Source organism: Triticum urartu, chromosome 1A, assembly GCF_056163025.1.
Source record: "Triticum urartu cultivar PI428250 chromosome 1A, HENAU_Tu73, whole genome shotgun sequence".
Lineage (NCBI taxonomy): Eukaryota > Viridiplantae > Streptophyta > Magnoliopsida > Poales > Poaceae > Triticum > Triticum urartu.
The window spans coordinates 403,035,106-403,041,935 of record NC_141873.1 but is presented as its reverse complement, the minus strand read 5'-3'; positions in this window follow the sequence as shown (position 1 = coordinate 403,041,935).

The following is a 6,830-nucleotide window of genomic DNA, read 5'->3' as shown; positions in this document are numbered from 1 at the left end:
TTGTAATCACACTTCTTCAATATCTTTGCCATCAGGGATGCTTAGGTCGATTTTAGTGGAACTGCACAAAAGCATCGTATGATACAAGGGTGCCAGTCGTCTTTCCTTCGACAGGTTCTACCTGGCCAGGAAATTAAATCATGTTTAGGGTTTAGGGTTTAAGTCGTAGTGACCCCGTCAGTAGTTTTTCTTTCGTACACACTCTCACAACTTTTTCTTAGTTGTGAAGTAAATATTGGCTATGATCTGTGAATCATTGAGATGCATCAACATGTGTGTTAGTTTTCCTTTGTATTTGATGGAATGTTGTAATGGGGCAACCTTGGAATAGGAATGAAAATGGAGTGGAAAGTTTCCGTTTTTCCGGAGAAAAAATGGAAACAGAGAGAACCAATGTTTCGTTTCGTTGGATCGCGCCATCGAGCAAAACCAACGTTTAAATCATGGCTGTCGTGTTCGTGTCTCACCCTCCTCCACGGCTCGACCCCACACGGTCGCTCGGCATGCCACTCACCGCAAACCGAGTATACGATAATTATCCCGCCTGCTTGTCGATGGATCACGCCATGGAGTACTAGCACTACTGGAAGAGATTGACGAGTTGGGGGAGGACAGCTAGCTGTAGCACGGACTCCCAAGAACTTTTTACATGCATGTTGTAGCCGACTATTGCGACCTTTGAACGCGGAGCAGCCGCGTGCACCCGGAAGCGGCGTGGGCGACGCTCTCTCGGCCGGTGTGCCGCTTCAATGCCGGCGCCAGTGAGAGGTCGCGTCCACTCTGGCCGGGCATGAATGCGGCACTGACCGTTTCGGGCGGGAAGCACGTGCGGGTGATGAAGAGGGTTCGGGTTGGTCAGGATCGGCCGTGGCAGCGGTCCAGACATGCGCAAATAAGAGATGATGTACGTTAATATTGTTGCATATATAATTAACAACATAAATAATGTGCCAGTTGGACAAATATGATTGGAGATGGAGATGGAAATGGAATTTTACGTAAAGACGGATATTCATGTCTATGTCTATGTGTGTGTGCGCGACGACTCTCACGACCTGGAAGCAGGGGCGTGTTTTTGATCGAGTTTTCTTTCTTGGTACGTTAGAAAATCAGTTTGTCTAATTCACATCTAGATGTTATTTAAGGATATCACATCTAAGCTCCCACAAGTATATAATGTAGCAACAAGAAACAAAAAAACTAGGAAAAAAATAGACCACAAACAGAGTGGACATCAACTTAGATGTGACATAACTATGTCACATGTAGATGTCTCCTAGACGGACCCTTAAAAAATTGGCCGCCAGTTTTCGCTTCTTTTTTCCGAGAACACGCGTATTCTATTTAAAACCACTGCTATGGAGAGCTTTTTTTACTCCATTATAGCCTCTTGTTTGATAGAGTTTCTTGCGTCTCGCTCTCTCACCCTCTCCATATCAAAACAAGATGACAGTGTCCACTCTATCTCTCTCCTCACCAGTGGTCACAGATCCAGCCGAATCCCATCCGCTGCGGGAGGTGAGGAGGTGCAGTGTTGACGTTGTCACCGTCGGCGACGGAGGAAGCCGATGCGCACCGTCCTCTCGGAGCCGGCGCTGGTGCGGACGAAGATCCTCCGCGCCCTTGTTCGCTGCCGTCGTGTGGGCAGATCCCGCCCGCCCGCCTAAACGACATCTCGCCCACCTGAGGTATAACTTCTTGTACTGGTCCAGCTCCCTAGGTCGCTGCGTGCGGGTTTTCTTCTATGCGACTACTCCCCAGCTCCCCAGGCATAGTAGCTAGGGTTCGTCGGCTGGTCCAACATCACCTACTAGTACTATTATAGAGGAAATGCCACTCGAAAAGTTGTCCTGATTTATGCCTCGGTGGAGGTATACATGTTGTTTCGACAAAAAGTACATGGTGGTTGTGCGGTCATTGTCCATATAGTGGTAGTACTATCACTGGTTAAATGAAGAAATGCTTTTTTTCTCGGGTATCCTAGTTTAGTTCCCATCAAGATAATTATGATGCTTCTGTTTGTTGGTGTACTTTTCATTAATTCTTATTGACAATTGAGATGTCGTTGCTAACCCTTTTTTATATTTTTGTAAACAGCGATGCGTGTCTCCATATCCGGGCATGTCTTCCTCAATTTTAGTGGAACTGCACAAAAATGGATGGCCATTGTTGTTCCGCCTCACTATCCTCTGCCACATGGTTCTTCCTTCCTCGAGCTCGATTACTGAGAAGAAACAGACCACAGTGAGGATTTGTCGAACTTCATAGGTGCCTCACCCAAACTTGATGTCAAATGGATGATGCATCACCACGATGACCTATCGATGCTCATGGTTGCGCCTCATGGTTGTGTCGGCTGGTGAAGCTGATCGATTTTCAATGAAAAACAAGTTGTCTTCCATCAGTGCTCTTTGCTTGTTACGCACAAAGATGATATCCTTCGTCAGTTCACCTTGGTTGCGTTGGAGACGCAGTCGTCTTTCACGTTGGTGCAATTTTATCACACAATTGGCTATGAACCAAATGTTTCCTCGAAGAAGAATCGACGTTGGTACTAAGAGCATAAGTTTTGTATTGGTTTCTAAGCCTTCTCACAACTTTGTCTCCAGCTCCCCTGTAATTTTATTTGTCCAGCTATTAACTTTGATTTAAAAAATGGTGTGGACTAAAAACCCGGATGGACGTAGTAGCCCTCCATTTTTATTTACTCTGCATATTAGATTTGACTGAAGTCAAACTTTGTAATACTCTCAAACCTTTCCGATAATTGAAATTAAAATTCTTTATTTGTACACACTCTCACACATTTCCGATAATTTGGTGCATGTGTGGTTGTTCACTTAAGGGAGAGTAGTGTACCACACGTGAAGGACAAGAAGTGCGACCAGGACGTGTGGGAGTGGATCGTTAGTTCATCGGAAGTAGTACTAGTTTTCTGCACTGTACATTAAATAAAGAGTTTCGTTTCATACTTACACAATTTAAAATGATTGTTATGGAGAGAATAAGAAAACCACTCCACTATATATTAGTCGTATACACAAGAGTACTATATGGGCGCAACTTCATTGACTTAGTGCACCTGCCTTTGGATTTATGACAGGTGGGCCCAAAATGTGGCTGGCTCACCTGTCATACAGCCAAAAGCAGGTGCACTGAAGGCACCAAAGCTCGGTCCGTACTACAGTAGTATATATATATAAGCGGGAGCCTCAGTGCTTGTTCGCTAGGGTTTGCACTCTCCACACGCTCGCCGCACTACATATATGTTACACGCTGTGAGCTCAGCGTTCATTTGCTAGGGTTTGCTATATTCACAGTCTCTCACCCTCTCTTCACCAAATCTAAACAAGACTGCGTTGGCCTCTTGTCTCTCTGTCCCCCCTCACAGCTGGTGAAGGAGGCGTCTGTATCATGTCGCATCGGGAAGTGGAGGAGGTGTAGCGTTCACTCTATCGCCTTCGGCGAGGGAGGCAATCCACTGCCGGCTGCGCTGTTCTCTTTCACCTAGCTCCTGTGCGGGAGGGCCACCGGCGCCTTCTTCCTCGCTGTCGTACGTAGTGTGGGCAGATCCGGCCTCCCGCCGCATGCCTTGCCACATCCTGACGACCCTAAGGTATAAGTTTCTTTGAAACCGTCGTTGCTCTAGCTGCATGTGGATCTTTTTTGATCTATAGTCGAATCTAGGTCTTGGTTCAAAGAGGAAAGAAGGGTGCGGTAGGCTGGAGCAAGAATCTAGGACGTGGTTCAATGAGGAAAGGAGGGGCGGAAAGTAGTATAGACTGGCTATCCCGCTGCTTTGTAGGTCGAAAAGGGAAAAAGGGGGTAACCATGTACATTAAAACGATTGTTATGGAGAGAAGGAAAAAGGAAGTAGTACTAGTTTTCTTCATTGTACATTAAATAAAGAGTTTTGTTTCATACTTACACAATTTAAAACGATTGTTATGTAGAGAATAAGAAAACCACTCCACTATATATTAGTCGTATACACGAGAGTACTATATGGGCGCAGCTTCATTGACTTAGTGCACCTGCCTTTGGATTTATGACAGGTGGGCCCAAAATGTGGCTGGCTCACCTGTCATACAGCCAAAAGCAGGTGTACTGAAGGCACCAAAGCTCAGTCCGTACTACAGTAGTATATATATAAGCGGGAGCCTCAGCGCTTGTTCGCTAGGGTTTGCACTCTCCACATGCTCGCCGCACTACATATATGTTACACGCTGGAAGCTCAGCGTTCATTTGCTAGGGTTTGCTATATTCACAGTCTCTCACCCTCTCCTCACCAAATCTAAACAAGACCACGTTGGCCTCTTGTCTCTCTCTCCCCCCTCACAGCTGGTGAAGGAGGCATCCGTATCCCATCGCATCGGGAAGGGGAGAAGGTGCAGCGTTCACTCTATCGCCTTCGGCGAGGGAGGCAATCCACTGCCGGCTGCGCTGTTCTCTTTCACCCAGCGCTTGTGCGGGAGGGACACCGGCGCCTTCTTCCTCGATGCCGTACGTAGTGTGGGCAGATCCGGCCTCCCGCCACATGCCTTGCCACATCCCGACGACCCTAAGGTATAAGTTTCTTTGAAACCGTCATTGCTATAGCTCCATGTGGATCTTTTTCGATCTGTAGTTGAATCTAGGTCTTGGTTCAAAGAGGAAAGAAGGGTGCGGTGGGCTGGAGCAAGAATCTAGGATGTGGTTCGATGAGGAAAGGAGGGGCGGAAAGTAGTATAGACTAGCTATCCCGCTGCTTTGTAGGTCGAAAAGGGAAAAGGGGGGTAACCATGTACACACAACTGTAAGGAACCGATCTCTTTGTTGAAAAGGGAAAGAAACTGGGGGGTCGGGTAGATTGTGCAGGACTAGATTTGCTTCCCTCACATAGGAAGAAGGTTCAAAGAGAACAAATATGGGACCAGCGCATATATGCTGCTTGGCTACATACTCTGCATCACCCATTTATACGTGTGGACGCACATGGTGCTGGCATGTCCCATACAGCTATTTTTCCGTTGTTAATCTAAGAATGTTGCCAAAAAATTGAAGCAATGCCACTATTAAAAGTAAATTACATTTTTAACGAATGTTGTTTCAAGAGAATGTCTCTGTTAATATGAATCAATGCAACCGTTTTAGAAATTCTACTGTCCTACTTTGTTTTCCATCCAAGATAAGTTAGATGCTTCTTTCTGTCACCGTTTGTTTCATCCTCCTTTATCGACAAGTAATTGTTTCCTTTTTTGCCTCTATTAAAATAGGGGTATCGATTCAACTTGTTGCTATTGCGACATTTTGCTTCGCTACTCGAAACACTTATGTTTTAAGAGTGTTTTGTGCAGTTCAACTTGAATGTCACACCGGTGACTTTGCTTAATTTTGGAGGAACTGCACAAAAGGAGATCGAGATTTGTTTCCAATCTTCGTGGCGAGTTGTCTCAAATCTTGGTCTCAACCACATGATGTGCAGTGTGCTTTGAGATGTTGTGCTAATTTTTGGTACTGTTTTAAATAAATGTTGAATTGAAGCTATTGTATTGCTTTCTTTTCCCATTAAGTAGTGAACACAAATGGGACCAGCCCAGACATGATGCTTGTTGCTTTGTTACAACAAATTCAGCATCACCCCCTTTATAAGCCAGTAATTGATGCCACTCTCAGAATTAACTGCTGAATCTTATTTCAAAACTGCAACACTTGTTAGGGATTGGCAGGATTACCATTTTGTGGCCGCATGTTTCATCCTCCTTTATTAGCCAGTAATTGATTCATTTTTTGCCTCTGTTTAAACAGGGATATCTATTCAACTTGTTGCTATTGCGACATTTTGCTTCGCTACACGAAACACTTTGCTTGATTTCAGTGCAACTACACAAAACAAGATTGGATTTCCTATTCGTGTTCGCAGATTCGTATTTTATCTTGTCCGTCTCATGAAAGGTTAGTACAGGCCTTCATCCACATGATTGTGCAGTGTGCTTTGAGATGTTGTGCTACTTGTATTGCTACTGTTTTAAATAAATGTTGAATTGAAGCTATTGTATTGCTGTCTTTTCCCATTAAGTAGTGAACAAAAATGGGACCAACCCAGACATGATGTTTGTTGCTTTGTAACAACAAACTCTGCATCACCCCCTTTATAAGTAGATGGGAGCACATACTGTTGTTGCGCCCACTCTCCCCTGGAACTGTTTATGCTTTTCGTTAATCTAATGTCGCTGGTAAAATTAAGCAATGCCACTCTCATAATTAATTAACTACTGAATCTTAGTTCAAAACTGCAACACTTGTTAGGAATGGTACTATCCTGCTTTGTAGTTCTTTCTACATGTTTAACCAAGGTATTGTTAAGATAATGTCTCTGTTAAAATGAATCAGTTGCATTGTTTTAGGAATGGTACTTTTCTGCTTTGTCATTCTTTATACATGTTGAAACAAGGCATTGTTAAGATAATGTCCCAGTCAATATGAATGAATCCAACTGATGGAGAATTTCTACTCTCCTGCTTTGTTTCCCATTAAGATAAAGTAGATCAGTAGATGCTTTTCTTCTGGGAGTACAAGTCATCAACCGTTATTTCTCAGTAATTGTTTCCCTTATACCTATTGTTGCTTACATGGATATCAAAATTAAAGCTCGGTTTTATTCCGACTTCGATTTTAGTTGAACTGCACCAAAGGAGCCAATGTGTCCAAGGCAAACTGCTGCATTACTGGGTCCAGTTGGTCGTTCCACTTTGCAGAAAGAAGCAGTCATTGTTTGCGCTACATTACAGAAGGAATGACCGAGAAGCTTTACAGAGTATTATTAGACACCGGTGACATGACTAGTCTGC